Genomic DNA, 22,742 nt, shown 5'->3' on the forward strand with positions numbered 1-22,742 from the left:
ACCTGGTGGCACCTTCATTCACAGGACTGACATTTCATGTAGTTAGATTTGGCAGGTGTTCATTCCGCAGAGCATCGGTAGCTTACTTCTCCATTTTATCAGCCCCTGGTTAGAGAGCTGGCCAGAAAATAATTCTGCAGCAATTACCATATGTTGTGATTGTGGTCTTGGAGCAACACTACAACATCTGTGTTATACTGGCATCTGGGGCACCCTGAAAGAAACTTCCTCAGTCCACATTCCTTCCTTGTATCTACTGAACAGGTGCTCCCTGCGACACTGCTCTCCTATGGAGGGCTTTTTTAGCCAACCACATGGTTCCCTCCCTGTTAAAGCTTTTATGTACACACAGCATGTTTGTAAAAGGGTAATTACTGACTTGCAGAGTGTAAAAGAGTTGCACAAACAGCAGCTTCATGTTTTTATTGTTTAAACTGTTTTCATTGAAAGCACGACACAACAGAGCGCTAAGTATATCTTATTAACTATTACAGAAGTTTGGATTGGCAGGGGCTGATCAATGTGGAAAATAGATCGCTCAAAATAAAAGATGGAGGCCTGTCACGAACAGATAGACAAGAACCTACAAACACACATACACAGAATTAAAGGGCCAAATGGCAAATTGGCAAATGACAGTAACACGCCATAGGTAAATGAAGCCTGCGTATGGGGATTCCCTAGCTTAAACAATCAATTATCTCTATAAACTTGCAACATCTATCAACATTTGTCACAAACCATACAGCAGAGCAGGTGGTGACTGAACACTGGGGACCAGTGAGAGCAGCCAGCAGGCTCCTAGTCAGGGTGGTGTATATTCCAGTGCTAAGTGATGCCTCCTACTGCAGGGCTGTGCTGCTCTGTCATACAACCACTCAGAGCCTCAATGTACATGTTATTATTGTGCAGCAGAATGGCAACTGTCACAGAACCTGGCAATCTTTCCAAACTGGCTCTGTAGGTGTTTGTAAATGTGCACTTTTATTTTCTTACCAAATCAAAGGCCTCTCTCCGCTATTCTGTTTTTCCACACCTTCCCTGACCTGCAGCCAACAATGACGATGAAAGAAGTTATGGCAGCTGAAGTAGTTAATCACAAACTTACAGGGCGTGACCTGGACACAGGCTTATTTCATATTTCAGTTTATGATTTATTACACATGACAATTATACATGAATGGGGCATTTAATTCAATCATTCCAATGATGTCACCTCACTAATTGATAGGAGCTGGAGAGATTAATCAATTGTATTCATAAAACCACTGACTCCATGAAACAGACGGATCCTGCTTTGCCTTCTGCATATAAATATATGTCAGTGACAGTCATTTGGAAATTTACATTAAAATGAACAAACTCCCTTTCTATAGTGTTTAAACAGTCAAGTAAAAGTAAGCAATCGGTAAAGAGAGTGTAAAACCAAAAAAAAACAAGAAGTGAGTTTTATTGACAAAGTGTGATTAAATGTTTTCCAGAGGTACTGTGTGTATATTGCCTGCTCATTTGCAAACATTCCTTAATATTTCCCCCTTGCTTTCTAACACTGTAACTGCGTGATTTATTGTAGATTTGGAGACAGAGATAATGCTTAATGTGCACAAAGCAGAGACAAAAAAAAATTAAATAAGCCAGAAAGTATGAAGTGAAACACTGCCAAGATGACAATCTGTTTTCAAGAAGTGTGTAATTAGGAGACCAACACATTTTAACATCAATAGAACAGCACTTGGCTCTTCAGAGGAAGGAAACGGAAAGAATTAAACACTTAGAGCATGACCACAGCATCGTTTTTGAATAAATGGGAAGAATAAGTCAATTAAAAGGAGCTATTTCAGTTCATAAAAGATGGGGTAAACACTGGGTTAGCTGCAGAAGAATAATCAGAATCACATTTTGTAGAGCTGTAAATTTGTCAAGGGACTGCAGAGAAGACAAAGACCTAGAAATTATCTCAAAGACTATTCAAGAATAATTAAACTTTCATGGTTTGCGAAATAATTGAATTATCCATAGAAATGCAGTCTTTATAGCGGGATTTTTACCACAACAGCGTTCATTACAAACACATGGAGGCATGCTCAGGCATGCTCATTCTCTTCAAAATATGTTCACGTCCCTGCTCTCTCTTCACAACTTATATAGATAAATGATGCGCTTCTGCACATTTTACCTACTTTAGGACAAATATATCAAGAACTCTTGTACACTGAAAAAAAGGGACTGGCCATCTCTTGGATTTATGTAAGCATCTTGCATGCATTTAACACAATTGCCTCATGTTTTAAAGTTAAATGTAACTATATAGTGTAAAAACTACATGATATGCAGAAAGGGTGTATTAAATTGTTCATATCATGTTCAGGTGACGTAAGTCAATAAGATAGCAACGTTAAATCTCGTGAAACCACGCGTGATTTCATCTCGCGGGCTTTGGATCGTGGTTTAAAAAAGGCATCCATCTCAGTCAAGTTGAGCAGCCAACTCTACGTTTTTGGTATGTCTTGATTTTTTGAATTCATTTTTACCATAATTCAGCCAAATGTAGTTAAACGTCTAGAGTGTCGCCATGTAACATGCTAAAAAAGAGCCGTTAGCTTATTTGCTGTTTTATCTGTTGTCAAAGAATTGGCGCTTTTTCATTTGAATTTGTCTTTGGCACAAGAGCCGTAATATCACATTAAACCTAATTACGAGGCACTCATAACATAATTTGGTTTTCTGTGTGAATAGATTTGTCAACTGACTCTTCAGTTACATTGTGTATTTACTGCACCGTGGTGTTAGTGAGATTTTGGACATTGAACAGCTTTAGCTAATATCATCAGCGGCATTATGCTAGCTTACATCCCTACCCCTCCTGCCCTCACCTGCTGTCCTTTTGTTTTTGTTTTTTTTGCTGCACATTGAGAGATGACCTCTATTCTGCATTTCACCAGGAGTCAGCTGATGGATTGTGGGTTTAAGGTGTTATGGTAAGAAAGTATATTCTATTTTCGTTTCTGTAACTTAATTATAATAGGTTTTTTTATAATTATTAGGTGCATGCATACTCACCCTATTAATACAACTGAGAGATCCAAAATCTGCCATAGGTTTAACTTATACCTGTATGTATTGCCAGAAAGGTGATTACTGGACTCGCATTAATGCACACTTGAACTGAAATGAGGTTGTAACTTGTGGGTTGTTGGGTTGCAAATCAGAAACAAACATCTTTGGATTTTTTTTAATCCCATAAGATCTGGAAACACAGTTTTTATTCAACAAAACATTACTGATTAACCAAGCACAGTGCCTGCTGTTATTTCAAAATAATTTTATGTCATTTCAGATAAAATGCAGCATTCCAGTGCATCCCAACCATGCCTTTACAGTCAAGGTTTCTGACGGAGCTGAGTTTTTCTCTGACAGTCTGCTGAAAGTGTTTGCAAAGTGATCGGGGGAACAGGGCACAAAGCTAAAGGATGTAGCTGCCATAATGACAGTAAGAACTTTAAAATTCTTTAACTACAAAGTGTATATGTATTGCATTAGGTCAGTAAAAGATTTTTATGCTACATCCATTGAAACAGTCAACTATTACCTGTGAGTAATGATTCCACTAAAAGGATGCCATAATTTTCGTCATGCATTTACTGGCCCACTGAGAAAAAATTATCTTTTTTTAAAAATAAATGTTCTGGAAACTATATATCCATAAAGTTGATGTCAAACAGGAACTTTTGATATTGCTTTGTAGATGCTGGTGTTGCATGTTGACTGGTTTAAAAAGTCAAGAGTTTTTGTCTGGGATCATTTTCTTCTGTGCTACTGAAAAGTTCACAAATCTCTGTTTTCTTTGTTATAATAGTCAAGGATGACATTAATGCTCGGAGTCCCTCATCAAAGTGCTCCGCATCTGTGTGAAAGACAATTGCAACATCTTGGTGCAGGAGTTCATGGTGAGTGTTTTATGAGTAGATTGTGGCTTTGCAACATTTAAAAATGCATTTAGTTATCCACTTGATCCTCATTGGACTGGTTAGGACCAGTAGTCCTCTTTAATAATTTGAAGTTCACATGAGGCCTGGTAGTGAACTCGGCCGCCGGCCCTTGTCATTCTAATGAACAAAGGAAAATCCCACCAATATTTATATTAGCTTTTGTTTGAAAAAATGACCAACTGACCAACAGCTAACCAAATTGTGGGGCTGAAAGTCTAAATTCTAACATCTTCTGAGTGACATAACCTGGATTTCTGATGGGCCGGTGTCTTTCTAACAAAAACTAATGTAAAGCATTTGAAATTATTATGTTTTTCACCCTCTCTTAGAAACTCTGTTAGACCATGAATGGCAGCATGGCAGGCCACTCTTTGGCTATAGCTATTTACTATGTTGCTTGCATTGGTTTAAATTACTCTAACATTAGAACTGGTAGATTCAAAAGAGATGAGTTTAAAAAGGAATCTTAAAGAAATGTTTTGTGTTTAACCAGGACTTGACTGAGGCCACTGCACAGATTGAGAAAACCACAATGAACATCTGTCTCCAGAGGATGCACCAGGCAATGACTTTTCTGATGTTGGCATCATCATCGAGGGTATAGTAGTTCTTCAAGATCTGGATAACGTGACCTTTGCAGTAGCCATGCTGTTTGGACCTTTTTTATTCCTTCAACATGAGTTACCCATCACAACTCTGCTACACTTTTGAGGTGATTCAATGGGTGGTAATGGAGTTGGATGCAACTCAGCTCTCAAGAAAAGCTCACAACTAAGACAAAACTGCTCCTGCAACGAAGCTCACTGTTATGCATGTGAGGTGACCAGCTCTAGGTGAGAGGACATTTAAATCTCACACTTGTTCTGCTGCATTTTTGAAGCTCAATTCCAGGAACGGATCGCAGGGTTCATTTTTATATACTCTGCAACTGCCATGAGGACGAGCCGTTTTTTGTTGTTGTTTGTTTTTCCTTTTGCTCTGTACAAGTTCTGTTTGTCTGTTTGGCAGCATTTTAAAATTTCTCTTTGTATTTTTTCTTTCTTTTACTAGTGAAGAGATGTAGCGTGAACAGTTATACAGTCTAAATATCCCATATGGGTCGTGTGAAATGGTATTTTCAGTTTCATTCAGTTGAAGTAAAGAACGTTGAATATTTCTAAGTGTGCTGTTTTGAACCAAGATGTCACAGTATGATCAGTGCTGTAATTTTTGACAGTCACTGTATCAATGTTATTTTTGCATCTCTTGAATAAAGGTTTTGACCTGCAAGTGCTAATTTCTTTAGTTATTGGGGTAAAATGGGTAGTGTTAATAGGAAGGTGTTTGCCAATTCAGTAACCTAATTTAATGTTAATGGAAACTAACATTACCTCAAATTGTTTAGTCATAATTGTTGTTTAACTGAATCTTGACGTTAGAGGCCTTAAATAGAATGTTTTGTATTGTTCTTTCCCAACATTTTTCAAAAGAAACAGTCCAATTTCTTTGCTGTGATTGATTCCAGAGAACACGGAAGAACTGACATTATTTAACTGTTGATTTATATAGATTCAGTAGAGGAGTAATGTCAGTTTAATTCTTTACCTACTGTCAATGCAGTGAAATTAGACATTTTGTTTTGAAAGGTTACTGGTGGATGCCAGCAACCATCTTGGAAGAGAACAATACAATCTGTTATAAGGCCTCCATTTGAAAATTGTGTATTTGATACTAGAATATAATAGCAAAATGTAATTTGAAGATAACATGTAGTATTTAAGTGACCAAGTAGTATTGGGTAAAAGTTATTGAATCGTGTTGGGATAACGTGAGAAAATTGAAGGATTAAAATATTCCAAGAGCTCAAATTACTTCATCAAAACATGTTTAAGTCACATTTTATCAACACAAATTGCACAAGTTTATTGAACATGAATAAATTGTGTTAATTTAACTCAATTGTTTAAGTTGCTGCCAAAGCAAAACATCTGTGTGCAACAAATGTCCACCATTGAATTAAGTAAATCCAACAACATATTTTTTTCAGTGTATGTTTGATCATTTTAAGAAGAGTGCTTGAAGAAAGTGTGCTGAATTTAATTTTCCTGATATGGAAAGTTATATTCTTATTAATTTATGAACCTGCCACTAAAGCTTGTTGGAAAAAAATAGTGGACTGAAATGTAGTGAAAAATGTAGCAGCTGTATGAAGTTTTAACGTAGTAAATCGAACATGTATTTGACAATATATTTTAAACGGTTTTGTTGCTGTTGTTTAATTAACTTTGCACTTTTCCTTTCGAGAACCAATGCTGTTATACGCAAAAATCCCTTTTACAGTGACAAAGGGAAACATAAAAAGCCAGCAGAGCATAGAGAGGATGACAAATTATATTCAATATTCAAATTCCTATCAATGTGTCTGTGTATGTGCTCGGCGGTCGCAGCGTTACCGATTGCTGCTTGAAGTACTGTAGATTGCTGGCTTTGACATTTTCCCATTGTGCATGGTGGTGCAGCAGGCAATAATTAAATATCAGGTGCATAAGCTGCTCTTTAATTTGACATGTGTGCTTGAGGCAATAAACACATGTGGTGCAGTGGGGGCTGCATAATTGCAGAGGAATAAAATATCATATCAAGAGTGAGAGGATCATTGTATCAGGTACCCGATGACAGCTCGTTTGATCATTATGCCAAGGCTAAAGAGGTTGGCTAATTAGTTGTCATTAAAACTCACCCTCTAATCAGGGCTCGCTCTTGGATAAAAAATGTCCCTATCACACGATAAGTGAACAATGCCCTTAACCCTTTCAGCCCAACCTCAGTGATTACAGCTATCAGCTATGGGAATAATGAAACACGGGAAGATAGATATGACTCCGTTTTGTATTTTTGCAAAAGTTAAGATAAAATGAGCCAGTGTTGCTATGTGATGGTTGGATACAAGTCCCTTTAAATGGAATATCCCACGCTAACATTCACTATTATTTTGGCCCGTGTGAGCTGTGATATTAAAAGTCTTACAATCATCAGGCCAGTGGTAACATGCAAGCCAATGCACTGAACAGAAGAAGGGAGCAAATCAGTGAACAGAGATAAAGAAGCCAGGTCTCAATGCACAGCAGCATAGGTGCATTATATCAGTTTAAGTGGGAATGACTTCTTTAGACAACACCCTGGTGAAAGGACCCTTGACGTCTCAGGAAACCATGGGTGCCTCTTGCCATGACTTTCAAATATGGCAGAAAGTGCTCTAGTGAGAGACCCATGCATTATTAGCTGACAGCCCCATATAAATAATAAGGTACATAATGCCAAGTGTGAGTGCATGTGTCTCCGCAAGGACGCTCAACAGGTGCACCTCTCATTGCTGCATTTCCATTTTGTTCAACAAAGAGCCTTCCTGCGCGAACAACTTCTGTCTGAAAGCTTTGCCTGATCATTCTTTTATGTGCCACTTCCCAGAATGCACAGCATTCACAGGACCTCATGATAATAGGCTCGTCGGGACACAGAGAAAGGAGCGAGACGCTTGTCAGAGTGGATACATCCGTGCCTTACCCGAGGGAGATGGTTCAGTGCACGACACATCAGCTACAGGACACTGAGAGACCCTCCCACCCCTCCTCTTCCCCTCCCCGCTGCCTCCTCACAGACTAATGGTTGTCAAGTCGGTGAGGGCCTGCGCTCTTGTCTGGCCCAGGCCTGTTGTCATGTGAAATCCATTAGAGGTCGCAAGCACACAGGATGGGTGGTCGATTGATAAGGCAGGGGGAGAAGTGAGGCAGAAGCAGGGGAAGAAAAGAAGCTTTTTATCTCCCGACTGTACTGTACTCCCCATAAGGACTTGTTAAAGCAAACTGAAGTAGAGTGGAAAATTGATGGAGATGTCTTATATTATGATTGTACTTCTGAGGCATGGGTTGTAAGTTTTTATTCTGAAATGGCAAGAAAATTGAAAATAGTCTCCAGTGTAATCCAAAACATGTCAAATGGAAGCTGTCTCACTGCCCACAAAGATGTATAGCACATTCTCAAAAATGGCAATAGACTGATATTCACTTTGCTTTTGAAGAACATTACAGTGCTCGCCAATTGCTACCTAAACACGTCTATTGTATATTTGATCTGTTTATCATTGAATGTACTTATTCTCCCTTTACTGTCATTTTTCTTTACAGGTTTTATAGTTCTCATATTTTCAAAACTTCTTACAGATCTTATTTTTTTAAATACTTGACACTGCTGCAAACTATGAAAGACTTGTTAGTCTCAGTGACAGCACACTGAGTCACACTTTGGGTCTCCTAATTAGATTAATTTACAAGTAATTTACCGGGGAGCTACGAGAACCAGTCCATATGCTATTCACTTACAGCGTTTCTTTTTTCTCTCTCTTCATTTATTAAAATTTTGCATGAGAGACAGAGAGAGCGGCTCATCTTCCTTACAAATCAGTCAAAACAGCAGCATGTTTTTGGGTCCAAGCACATTAAGTGTATATTTTTTTTTAAGTGTCGAACATGATATTAATAATGTATTTTGCATTCTCTTTTTTATGCTTATTTCACATCATATATGAATAATGATTAGCATCTTGTGCTGTGAGGCAGGACAGTTTCCCATATTTTGAAATGGCGAGAACAAATATTTTTTTAAACCAAAGCATACTGCTTATTCCTCCATTAAAAATTTATATTTAGCACATCTACTTTTCAGCTCTTGTGGTGCAGTTTATTTATTTATTTTTTAATACATTTTTTTCATTAGGAGCGTGTTTGGTAATCATATTTGGTGATGGCAACAATGGTGTTCCAGTTAAGGTCGTAGCAGAGATGCTTTCAAGAGTGAGATGATATTCGCTTCTTCCTGTTAAGATGTTGTTACCTTTTAAATATGATCAGTAGCCTTCAGATTTTTGAACGGATTTTTTGTGTTGTTTTTTGTTTTTTTACAAACACATTGACACCTATCTTGTCAATGCATTTGTATTGTTTTTTCTTTATATGCAACTATTCAGCTTCATCTAACGCCAAATATATCTATATATGTATAGATATATATATATATGTCTATATTTGCCCATTTGCTAAGCTACAACCAAAACATTAGACTACCAGTTGCTGAATTATGAAGGTGATACTTGCTATCAGTGAGTAGTTTCTGTCGCTTGCCTTATCAATTCCTTTTAAGTTTAGTAACGTTATCCTCGGATGTCTTATCGTGTAAATTTCAGGTTACATACATTATTTGTTGTGGACATGAACAATCTTTACATTGCGTGTTTGTCTGAATATACATCTTTTCATCATTGAAAATGTTTTTATTAGCATTTTTCCAAGCAGGTAACCAACAAATATTGACTTATATTGATTGACTTAAACATTAATTGGTGGTTATTTTTGAATTTTTGATTGTAAAGTGATCCTTTTGTTTACATGAGTGGTCTCGTATTATGACATTTGTATGGATCTATCTCATTTGTATGCTAGGTGCATACAGTCAAATAAATACAGGGTTAAAATAAGTAATTTTGTTAGTCAAAGTCTGTGTTTGCTTACATATAGTGCTAAATGTTGTTTATTGATTCCAGGTTTGCTAACATATGGGACCGAATATACAGTAGGTGTTTGTTGACGTCTGTGTTTGCTTACACATGCAACTGAATATAGCTGTTTCAGAATATTGTCTGAAACCGGTGCTCTCCTGGGGTCTTTTGAAGGATGCTACTGAGCTACCTATGATAATTAGAGAGCTATGACCTTCTCATTAGTGCCAGGAGGCTGCTCTTTCTCTCTAGCCCTCCTTTCTACCACCACGCAGGCCTGCCACAGGACAACTAGTATATCAAAGGAAAAATATTTATTAAAGCTAAAATTACAAAATACACAGCACTGCCTTTGAAATACGGCCCCTCATATATGCAGAGTCAAATGAATTGCTGTGCTTAGCCTACCTAAAACCCTTCCCATCCTGCTCACTTGTAGCTTAAATTTTTTATTACAAATTTCCAGGGCTTCAAAGTACCATCTCAGAGCTAATCCCTTTCTTTTCCTCCGACAAAGACAAAGACCTGTTTTGGGCTTGCTATACTACTTGCTTTATAGCTAAATGTCAGAACTGCTGAATTAAATAGTCATCTGGTAAGACTGGCAGAAGATAATAAGGGGTGAATGTAGCAGAAAGGGTCTAAAAGCTATTTAATTAATCTTCCAACTTAATTAGTTTGTCTTTTTTGTGTACTGTACTATATAAGTCATTAGCATCTCAGTGTTCACAGAAAAACCATTTAACACTTTAAACTTTTAGTAGGTTTTGTAACTCTCATGGCTGAATAATAGCCTTGAGGTGTGTGTGTGTGTGTGTGTTTTTGCATGTTTGTATGTGTGTATTATTAATTTATTTTTTCAAGCAGATGAAATTGGAACAGGGAATGGAGACAAAATGGTAAACAATGATAAAAATTGCACCTCTGTTTCTTGTGAAGGCTCGGTTGAAGAAGACGGGATGAATTGTGGACAGTTAATACTTCAGTGTTAAAAGTGCTGTAATTGTTAAATGTGCTGCAAGTATGTCGTAACTGCAAAACCTTTCTGTAACACTATGCCTTAACATATGCTACAACCTGACGTGCACCTCCCTAAAAACATAACTAAAGATATAAATGCTGGCAGCACCACTGGTTATGCTTCATGTACTACATAGATTCACCATAAAAATACCATATAGGGATGTCAATAGACCATGCACTATCAATACCTTTCAATACCAGAAATCACAAAATGCAATGGTACTTATTGGATTTAGTGCAACTCTTCTGGAACTGGTGTGGGCAGGATATATTTATGTTTAATTATATATCAAGTATCAAGAATTCCACTGGTATTACCTACTAAATTTCTATTATGGTCACATCTGTGTCTGAGAGCTATTCTTATGAAAAGATTAATGCATTAGCCTGAAGTCTTAAGAAATGTGCTGAACTTATTATCAAAAGAGCAAGTTAAAGTGTTCTCTCTTTTATCTTAAAGCTACACCCCTTGTCACTGAACAGATATCTTAGGCATTTTGGGTTGTTGCTACTGGATTAAGCCAAAAGCAGAAATCTATTATCGCGTACACATATTAAAGCACTGGGTATTGCACACAGCCCTGTTATTACAGGTCAGAACTAACCAAATGATCAGCAATTATTTTTGGAAGTTAAAAAAAGAAGAATGTTAGAAATGAGTATATCAGAGGGACAGCTCAGGTTGAGCACCAGAAGCAAGGTTGTGCAGAGGAGTGATAGTAGCCAGCTGAGACTACAGGACTAGGATGACCAACCTGTGCACTAACTGGATTGACTACAAGAAGGCCTATGACTCAATTTTTATTTATTTATTAACCTTTATTTAACCAGGAAGATCCCATTGAGATTAAAAACCTCTTTTTCAAGGGAGACCTGGCCAAGATAGGCAGCAGCAGATGTCTCACAGTTACAGAAATTACTCAAACACAGGCAGCAACAACACACATGCAACAATAAGTGAAAGAATACAAATAAAATAAAAAATAAAATTCAATAAAATTCAAATAAAATAAAAAAGTCAGTTAAAATGATAATCAATCTAATTGAAACAGTTGCATGTTATGGACTTGGCCTCAAGGATTCGTAGTTTAGATTTAAAATCACTTAATGAAATGAATTCAGTCATTTTCCATTCCTTCTGCAGTTTGTTCCAGGCCAAGGGTGCTAAATGGACAAAAGCTCTTTTACCAAGTTCAGTTCGGGCAAATGGAACAGAAAGCAACAAGTAACCATGCGGACGAAGAGAATACCAACCAGCATGTTTCATTACAAGCAGGGAACATACTGTATATAAGAAGGCAGCAACCCAAGTATCGCCTTATATATAAAACTGTATAAATGACAGTTCCTCCGACTTACCAAAGCAGGCCCCAAACCTGGATCCTGGAATGCCTAGAACTATACAAGATCAACAGGGCCCTAAGAGCCTTCATCAGGAACTCAATAGGGGCATGGCATACAACACTGGAGGCCAACTTCAAGCCCATAGCCCAAGTCAGCATCAAGCCCAGGATCTACCAAGGAGATGGTCTGTCTCTGACTCTTGAACGGCCAAGTTGAACAGCCACAAGGAGCAGTACCCTCCATGGAGAAGGAGACTAGAGGCTAAGATCAAGGTAGCACGGAGGGAGGTTAGCCAACTATTGGAGCTCCAGAAAGGTGAGATAAAGAAGGTGCCTAAGAAGTAGAACAAGTTGTCCATACCTGAGGCCTTGGAAACTGCCATGCAAAGACTTACAGTCTTGGCCAGCTGCTTGAAGAGGTAGACCAGAGAGATAAAAGGCAGGAGAATAAAGCAGCTGTTCTCCATGGAACCAGCCAAGGTAAACAAACAGAAGAAGACAGCTGTAGTGATAGATGTAGCGGTTCTGAATGACAGCAATCAGGAAGAAGGAACACAAGAAACTTAAATACCAAGGGCTCAGAGAAGAGCTCGAGAAGATGTGGTGGGTGAAGTAAACAGTGGTCCCAGTGCTCATGGGAGCACTAGGTGTGGTGACTCCCAAGCTAGGCGAGTGGCTCCAGTAGATCCCAGGAACAACATTGGAGAGCTCTGTCCAGAAGAGCACAATCCTATGAACAGCTAAGATACTGCGCAGGACCCTCAAGCTCCCAGGCCTCTGGTAGAGGACCCGAGCTTGAAGGATAGATTGCCTGCAAGGGCGAGAGGGGAATTTCTTTATATATACAGTGGCTTGCAAAAGTATTCGGCCCCCTTGAACTTTGTTTTGGTCTTTCACGTGGAATTCCAATAAAATTGATTCATGTTTGTGGCTATAATGTGACAAAATGTGGGAAAGTTCAAGGGGGCCGAATACTTTTGCAAGCCACTGTATATAATATGTATATATATATGGACAGGAGGGGAAAAGGAAGACCTCAGAGAGGACATGCAGAGGGTTGGTGTGACAGAAAAGAATGCTAAGGTTAGTTAAGATGGGCAGATGATCCTCTATGGGGACCCCTAAAGGGAGTAGCCAAAAGGAGAAGAAGTAGTAGTAAAAGGTGGTCTATTTCATCTTTGATCCATAACTTTGGATTTAAGTGTTTTAGCAGTATGAGTTTGTAAGTGGGTCTATGTATGCATTATAAGAATGGGCATGCGAGTGCATGAGTATCTATGCATAAGGTTGTGTTTATGGCAAAAGCACAAAAATAATCACATCACTACGCCATGAAATATGGAAACAATGTCACTTGGTAGCTTCTGCAGTTATTTTGGACTAAGCTAGACCAACCAACTATCTAAATGGATAAGTATATTTTGAATGAAAAAAAAATATTGCATTTATTGAATCATGTGAATTCTGGGGAAGAGAAAAACAGCTTTTTTTCCACTTGTAAAGTTTTTTGGGGAACTCATCTATTCCATCCCCGAATGCATGACGTTTTGAAATATGAGAAAGCCAAACACTGCGCTTCCTCCACACTTCACTGTGTTTATGTTATGCTAACATAGCTGTGTCACTCTCGATCACATAGCACATCATTATATACCAGCAAGTCCAACTTTGGCAACCCTAAAAAAGTCATTTTTTAAGGATTTAGTTTAGTTTAGTTTTCTGTCTTCATTTATGTTGGAAGTGATAGCAGAGCTGTACGTTTTAATCTCTCAGTCAGAACATGGTATATCATGTTTAGGTAGAAACTAGTGAGCTAACTTCCTGCTAACTTCTAACTCCGTTAAATTTAATAAATTCTGTTTTCATGGATGCCTGGATATTAAACTTAATTGTTACACCTGGTAAAGCAGCAATACTAATCATTTTATTAAAGATGAAAGAATTTAGACAGTTTTTAACTCCCAGTGATGCCGCAGTGTTCGTTTGACTTTGGGACCTGAAACCGACTGAGTTTTGGACCCAGATTGCTCCGCGAGGCTCCTGACTATGGTAGCTCCAACAGTCCATCAAGCGGTGCAGCTTCATGGCTTACCAAAGTCATACTAAAACATTTTCTGACAGATTTTTGAGCACCGTGTACCACGTAAAATCGGTTCGAGGTCAGTAAGCATAACCACAATTCAGACCTAAAGCTTACCGGATTATAAGGCGCACTGTCAATTTTTGAGAAAATTAAAGGATTTTAAGTGTGCCTTATAGAGCTGAAAATATGGTATACAGAAGAAAAGAATATATCGCGATATATGTCGTTACCGCACATGCTTCAAATTATACCGCGATACGGATTTTAGGCCATTTCGCCTACTCACATCTATGGGCAATTTAGAGTTTCCAGTTAACCTAACCCACTAACTGCATGTCTTTGGACTGTGAGAGGAATTGGAATGGAATGGAGAGAACCCTCACAAACACAGAGAGAACATGTGTGGTTAGCACAAGGGAACAGTGCTAACCACCGCGCTGCCCCTTTTTGCGAAGCAGTTCTACAAATCGAATTGCGAAAAAGTTGGAACACTGACAAAAGTGATAATGCCATATTATATTTACAATCGATCCCAGAAAACATGTAAAATGTTTAAAATGAGAAAATCTACCGTTTTAAGAAAGATATTAGCTGATTTTGAATTTGATGACAGAAACACATCTCAGGGCCATGTTTACCACTGTATATCTTTTCCTCTTCATTTAACAACAGTTCATAAGCATGTAGGAAGTGACCAAGGGAGAAATCTTGTCCCATTCTTCTTATGGGAAGATTCAGTTTCAGTTGGTACAAGGATTGCAGGCAGTTTAGCACCCAGACTGCTCTATGTGGTCTAACATTGTTTTGCTGAGACATGCAAGACCTTCCCTTAAAAAAACGTTGTCTAGATAGGAGCATGTATTGCTCTAAAACCTTTATATGCCTTTCAGAACTGTTGGTGCGCTAACAAAAAGGCAAATGGTCCCTCTCCTCTTCAGTCTGGTATGTAGTGCCTCTGTCCACTTTAAATGAGCTGTAGCATAGAGATGACAGTGGTGCTTGTAGATCATGTTCAGATGTTACTTTTTCTTTGCATGATTTGTGGATGGCACGTATTTACACACGGTGATTTCAATGACAGAATCACACAAATTTTTAATGGACTGCTACCTGAGGGGCTAAAGATCATGGATATCCAGTAATTATTTTTGGCCTTGTCCTTTGAACACAAAGATTTCTGTAGATTCTAAAAATTTATTGATGATTTTATGTACTGATATATTGAAAGCCTTCACAATTTTACATTGAGGAACACTGGAACACTGAAATTCTACAGTTTATAAGGTTAGGCTTCCATTTCTTTTTTAATTCCTAGTCAGTTAGCACCGCTTACTTTTCCAGCCTTTTGTTAAACTGCTTCTGCTTTGTTGAGGTGTGTTACTGCTATTAAATTCAAAATGAACTGATATATTTTGTGAAATAGTAAAAATGTCTCAGTTTAAACATGTTCTATGTTCTGTTCTGTCAGTTCGTGACATTGTATTCTGTTTTTATTTTCATTTTATTTATTTATCTTTTGGAATCAGAGTTTTTCTTTAAGATACTGCAAATTCAAGCACTTTACCACCATTCATCCCAACACATTTATCACACTGTAAGACAAAATGACATCTTTTTTACCTATAAGAAATATAAACTGTAAGTAGAATAACTGGTACTAATTGGCTCTTTCTTTTTTTTCATTGCTCAGATGTGTGCATTTAAATACTGATGACCCACAGTGTCCACATTGTGTCATTAACTGGAGCTCTGTGAATAAGTGAGACTGTAAATGTGTAATTATTCTGTGATAAACGACCATTTTCCTTCTTAGTTCATAATTTTTATTGTGGCTTCATATGTTGATTGGAATTGACATGAGGTTAAAACCATTTATTGAAACTAATCAGGTCAGATTGTCATTATGCATAAGATTGGATTTTTTTAGTTGTTTTGGACACTGTGTCTAAGCGTGTAATCTTCATCCTCGGGTCCTGTGAACCTCTGCTGGGATGACAGACACATGCCAGAGCTGACACCCAGCACACTGCATTGAGAATGAGACCTCATTGTAGCGGTGCCACCCAAACCAAATCATTAGGCTCCTTGGCACCTGCATTTTCCTCCTACGTAAAGAGCTGTATAAATTAATCACACACACCCTTATGCACTTTGATGCAATTTATAATGCACATTAATGAGGGCTGACAGCTGTAACTAAAAGGCAGAATGATCACTTACAATTCAAATAAAAATCACAGTGCAATAACAAAAGTCATTTGCATGACTTTTTTCCTGTCATGCTCTATTTTCATCTTTATCCAGCTTTGATTCCTGCTGTTTTATCAAGGCCAAATGCATGTGAAAAGACTAAATGATCTGCAAATTGATGCAACACTTTGGCTGTGTCTCACTCCAGAGTATGAGCCCTAATTGTACATTGTGTGAAGGTATGGCACTGGATGATAAAAAGGCTTTTCTCCACACCTCATTTCAATCTCAATGTCTTATCAGTTGCCTTTGTTAACTTGCTGCTTGTTGATGGCCATTCATAAGTTATATAGTTAGCACTTCATTACTAATTACATTTCTTTTGCATATGTTTCTACACAGGGGCAACTTTGCTTTTGTTGTGCTATATTGCACATGCAAAATAAAAGTGGAAATAAATTTACAACCAAACATTGTGCTCACACGAAAACATCACGAGGAAAGCATTTGAGCTGACCTTCAGAGGTGCTAATTAAATTTTGGGCATGTGGTGATGGTATAACTGATTTCATTCTTCATTATGGCCTGTAATGACATTTCTCAGCTGTCACAAGTATTGCAGGCGCCTCGCTTTGGGATGAATTAACTATTATACCATTATAGCAGCATACAGCATAACCATAAAGAGAGAGAGACTGTGTGGAGGAAAGAGTTAAGAATTCAGGCGCCGGAGTAAAATGTTTACTCCCAAAGCACATTTGGCAAAGCTTTCTAGAAATTGATACAATGTGCTTTTTGCCATTCGGCTGCTTATAACAAGAAGACATATATGTCTTCCCCGACTGCAAAGCAAACCCATATGTCTCTTCCCCCAGTAAAAGGTTTTAACAGGATCCTAAAGATTTAATTAAGATGTCAGTATGCGTAGGTCAGCTGCAGTACAGAATCTGGAGTGGAAGATATACCACCAACAGTACAAAGAGCCCAGCTGGGTCTGTGAGGACATGCAGAGAAGAGAGATCTCCCCGGCTCAGATTTACATGCAGAGCTTTGTTGTAAAAGCAATGACATTTTAAATACTCGTTCATTTGCTAGAAGTATAGCAAAGCTTCCATCGGTTTTGGACTGGAGGAAAAGAGAAAAAGCTAGAGTCATCACACATCAGCTGGTTTTTAGTGTCAACAGCTGTACTGTCTCATACAGTATCAAATAAGTAAGTATCAAGTCAGCAGTGTGTGCTGTACTAGTGAAGTTAGAGTGAAGAAGAATAACTGCCCAATACAATAGTGCAAAAACAGATTAACAGATTACTATTTTTATATAGCTTATAATATGTACTAACATAGTACATAATGAGCACTACTATATGTAAACAATTTAACATTTAATCATCAACTAGCTAGAGTGCAGCACACACTAATTTTACACGATAAATATAAATATTAGATCAAATGCTTTCCTTTGATTTAGTATAAGATTGATAATACTGTAGGTGGTCTACACCAAAAAGTAAAAGTATTTTCTGACCCTAAAATACCTATTAAATGAAATTAAAATAAACCTAAAAATATATAGATTTAACAACAGAAATTGCTTGTTTTCTCATGTTGTCACTTCTGAGAGCCTTTGTACAACAGATAAGATCTGAAGAGCCCCTCATCTACTGAAAGAGTGGAGGATAAGTAGATGGGATGTAGGCTGAGAAAAGAGAAGGCTGACTGACAAAGTTAAATGTTTCATTCCCTGGGGGTCGGATGTAGTCTTGTTATTTCTATTTCCCGCCACCTCTGTATCCATCTGACTGTTGGTCTCGCTCTTTTTTGATTACACAGACGATCTGATCCCACAATGTGCAGTGAAAAGTGGTCTGCCTGAGTTCTGTCAGACAGGCAGGATTTCAGTAAAAAGGACTCATCCATTAGATCTCGTGGTAGTGAAGAAAAAAGAAAAGCAAACATCGCAATTGAAACACCCTGATTTAGCTGAAAATTGCACAGCTGGTAAAGGACATTCTTGCAAATTAAAGTTTTTCTTTCTCTGTTTTGAAAAAGGAAATAACATCTTCTGGCTTTGAACATCAGACGATGCAAGTAACCTAGTATGCAGTTATCAGCTATTTCTCCTAAACAATTGAAGTACATAGTTTTCTTGTCACTGTGTGTATTTTTGCATGTGCTTTGTGGTTATTATGAGCTTGGTTGCTTTCAGGTTTCTATGAAACAATAACTGCATCTTGACAGAGCACAGAAAAAAGACATAAACCATCCAAACAAAAAGAGCTTTAGATGTCCTTCAAGAATCCTGGAGAGCTATACCTGAAGACTACAATAATGCTTGCATAAGAGAATTCAGGGTGTGTTGAAGAAATAAGGTGGTCATAACAAGTTTGTCTTGACTTTCAAGTTTATTAGAATTGTTTAAACTCAGTTTTTTCCTTTTATACTTTGTTTCCATGTTGTTTGGGCATTTTTTTTTAATATATTGCTGTGCCCATTTCTCATTTTCACAGCATAATTTAAAGATATGAGGGGTGGCTCTTGGATATTGATGGATATCTAAAAGTAGTGACTTAAATATGAGATCTACTGGAATTTGGGGGGAGTTTCTTGGTCATGGGGACAGCTTGTCCTTTTTAATACTACTCCACTAGAGGCCAATGAAGTGAACCACCAGTGTCTTTGTTAAATATTCATCTCCTGTCAATAATTAAATGCTCATTATTTGAACCTGAAGAGTGCTGTGATTCTAAATTTAATGTGCTTCTAATGCATGGGGCGATAAGGCATGCCTGGTAGCTATGCTGCATGATGAAAGGTATGCATGTACAGTCATACCCATTCTTTTTCGGCTGAACAGGTAAAAAGAATCCATGTTTCAAATGAAAAATTTACATTCGTTGTCCAGATTTTTTGAAGAACATCTAAGGTTTTGTATTCTGTGACTGTACAAGATTTTGAACAAATGTCAGAGAAAAGAAGCTTGTTATCTCAGACCTTTTAAATTGAATCCTTTCTGAAGGCAAAAAGACTTTTCAGGAGATCTGTTCCTAGAACTGCCACAGCACAATCAACCACCCACACAAGAAATAATGACACATGAGCCAATTTAGGTGATAAGAAACAGGCAGAGCATAAATACACAAATACACAATAAATATGCAAACAGCGAGATCTGTTACCCAAGGGCAAGGGGCTCACATGATAATACAAGTATTGTCCTGCAGCTATGTAGCACACTCACAACCAGTAGTGGTATCAATTAACTCTAGCAGGAAACCAGTGCATTTTCAGTCTTTTTGCCTCTTTCCTAAAACTTTAAAGGATTTTTAAATACATAATAACTTCCTTCTTTGATGTGAGGCATTTCTCATTGTTTGTTGTTATTATGATCTGCACTGTGAACAACTGAGAATTACCATAGCTGTTTTTACAAATCTCTCCGAGTGTGTGTGTGCGTGTGCATGCACGTTTCTTTGCATATGGCTCAAGGACCTGTCTGTGGTGTAAACAGAAGGAGGGTAAACACACAGGCAGCTTGTAGTCTCCATTGTTATTATCCTGTTTGTATAATTAGCCTTATAAATTGCTCACATCAAAGGCACTGTCCCTTGAAATACTGCTGGGCTTCTTTTCAAGTAAAAGAGAATAGAGTGGGGAGGGGCAGCTCTGGTCCCTCAACTGAGACATGTTTAAGGCATAACGGGAAACGTAACCTAGTGCAGCGATGTCCGGTGGCACTTTTAAAAAAATATTCTGTTTTTCTAATCATGGTATTTCTGGATCTATTAAACAGTGGAAATATGAAAGCTCCTCCTTCTTTTGATCGACCTCTCCTAGCAACAACCAGCTACCATCAGCAACCAGTTGCCAACCAGTCAGCCAACCGGATGTTGCAAGTGATTTCACTGACTTTTCTAGGCCTGTGTGGCTAGGAGTGTAGAATGTGTAGAGTGTGTAGAATCACTCTAAAATAGGTGGCCCACTGTGAGCAGAGGCATTATTGTGTGGAGAGTTACAAATGAAGGTCATCCCAGACTAGAGTCTAGTTATGTCCCGCCAACACAAGAGTGGAAAATATTTGGTGGCCCCCCACTGATTTTGTTTTGATTGAAGATGCATTCTCCTCAATTGTGACACCATTTTTGTTTGTGTTTTAAAAACTCAGTTGGATGTAGGGGGGACTGTCTTTTCCTCATCACTGTGTGAGAGGATAAAGCATTGAACTCTGTCTCTGATGTTATTAAGATGCTATTATTAAGCTTCAACTGTTTGGATCAAGCTTAGTAATGTCTGTAACCTGTATTCATCTCAGCAACTGTACTGTGCACAAATGATCACTTCACGAGTTGATCATACTTTGTTACATTTTTTTTCAGAATCCCGTCATCACAGACAGGAAGGAACATTTTTCCTGTTCCCTTCTCCGCCGTGTCCACACAGTGGCAAAATAGTTAATATTGCTAAAGTACAGTATGTGCTGATTCTGCTGCACTCTGAGACGCTGGCGTGAACAATGATGGCTTGGCAGCTGGAAGTGATGAGAGACAGAAAGTGTCAGAGGGGGTTTGTGCAAATTTGATTGACAGTACCAAAGCTGCCTCTGCCATCAATTTAATGGGAATTATTATTTAATGCTTATTACTTAAAAGCATATGCAAAATTAAGATTAAGGCACAAAAACACATTTTATATGGTATTTAAAGAATAATATGCATAATATATTGCTTGTTAATATTTATGGCAAAGAAGTTCAAGCATTTCTTGTGTTGAACTAGCCCTGCTGAAAGCGTTGACTCTCATGATTTCAATTAATAACTAACAAAGTAAGAAAAGGAGGAAGAAGCACAAAACTGGAAGCTTTTTACACAGAGGAGAAAAAACTGCCAAGGGGAATTTATCTCAGATTCAGATTCACTTAAGTGTAAGAATAAGAGGCTGGCCTCCTTCAGGGTAAGATTTAAAAAAGGGAAAAAAAAAAAAAAGCACTCCGGAAGAAATATTCATTGCAGATTTCAAAAGAGACATTATCTGTTGAACAAACGTTAAATTATAATCTATTAGAACCTCCCCTACTTAAAAAGAGAAAAGAAAAGAAAATCACAAGTCTAATTCATCTGACAGGTGAATGTACATATGTGCTGCATATGCTTATTCAGGATTTAATCTTAGTTATTTGTAGTAGTAGCTTTGAGAAGTTTTAAGTGCAAGGTTAAAAACGTAGGGTCTAGTGGTACAATGACTGCAACACATGCAGGTGCACAATCTGAATATAGAACATTTGGCCCTCACAAGACTGGTGTGTTAGATAAAAGAGGCATAAAATAAAATGAAAGGAAGTGAGCTTTCCTTTTAAATATTTTGGAAAATGTGCATTCAGTGCATAAAGAGAGAGGATATCTTCTCCTTAACATGGGTAAAAAGCATTTGACCACTTACAATGAGTCATGATTGTTTTCTTTATCAATTATTTAATTACAAAAGTAGTAGTACTAATAGGAGCAATGGTGCCCAAGATTAGCATCCAGTTGTAGTTTTAGTGACAGTTATGGGGCAAATACAGAAAATCAGTTTAGTCAAATATAAACATCTAGTTTTAGCCAGGTCAGCGGGTCTTAAATGTGTCTATGGTCCCTGAAGTGCACATTCAGGACTTGGCACATTCTAAAAAAAATAAGCAGGAGACAATAAAATCATCCCACCTAGTAGCTTGTAAATATTTTGTTGTTTCATTATATCTTTGTTCTATTATTGCAGAGATAAATATCCAACTATAAAGTGTGATTGACACTTAGATAAGGATTTGATGGCCTGTCATCACTCAGACTGAAACCCTGTGTTAATATAATTAAATTATAAATGGGAGCATGAATATTATATCGAGATGGGAGAGCTGTCAGGGAATTCAGCATTGCTTTCCAACATTAACAATTCGACCATTTTAGTCATCTCTGTCGGTGAAACACACTACTAAAACACAATACAAGAGAGTTCTAGCTTAATTCACTGATGTGAATGTGAATTGATCCCCGAGTCCTAATGTAGTCTCATTTACAGGATGGAGGTCACTGTGATTGCAACAGGGACCAAAGAGAAAACCAGTTTAGAAGAGGACAAGGACTGAGGTTATAAAATCTGCTTAGCTTATTTTCTGGCAACCCCCTGAGGGAGAGAGACCATGAACTGACAGCCTCTATGTAATTCCTGACAGAGGAAAACTTTGTATACAGACAGTCTCAGCAACATGTTATTAAAAAGATGAGCATGGCTGTGGAAAATAAATAAATAAAGAAAAAAATACTGATTAAATTTTAAGCAGCCGGCGGGCCGATAGTTTGCCCGAGGCATATTTGTCAGTTTCAAAGGGTGTTTTTATTAATTTTGTATTTTGCATTTTGTTAGTGGAAAGAGCTTACTCCACCGGGAGCGCCACAAGCTATAGCCAGCAGAGCCTATAGCAGGGAGAAAGGAGACGCAGAGCATGCCAAGCAGATCCTGCACACTTAAAGAAAGAAATCAGCTCTAGATCACCAGCATAACACACAGACCCCCTACCCTACACTCAAAACACACCCAAAAACACGCAGA

The 22,742-nt window shown here is 37.9% G+C and overlaps 1 long non-coding RNA gene across 1 annotated transcript; it reads left to right on the forward strand.

Annotated features, from left to right (window-relative positions):
* Positions 1–3,037: 3,037 nt before the first annotated feature.
* LOC146718733 (uncharacterized) lies at positions 3,038–4,997 on the forward strand. The gene is made up of 3 exons (XR_014920198.1): positions 3,038–3,490; positions 3,857–3,947; positions 4,483–4,997. It is a non-coding gene; the product is annotated as an uncharacterized LOC146718733 (long non-coding RNA).
* Positions 4,998–22,742: the final 17,745 nt, after the last annotated feature.

This window comes from Copadichromis virginalis, linkage group LG1 (genome assembly GCF_057382275.1).
Source record: "Copadichromis virginalis isolate Kocher_CV1m ecotype Utaka linkage group LG1, C_Virginalis_male_GT1.1, whole genome shotgun sequence".
Taxonomy (NCBI): Eukaryota; Metazoa; Chordata; class Actinopteri; order Cichliformes; family Cichlidae; genus Copadichromis; species Copadichromis virginalis.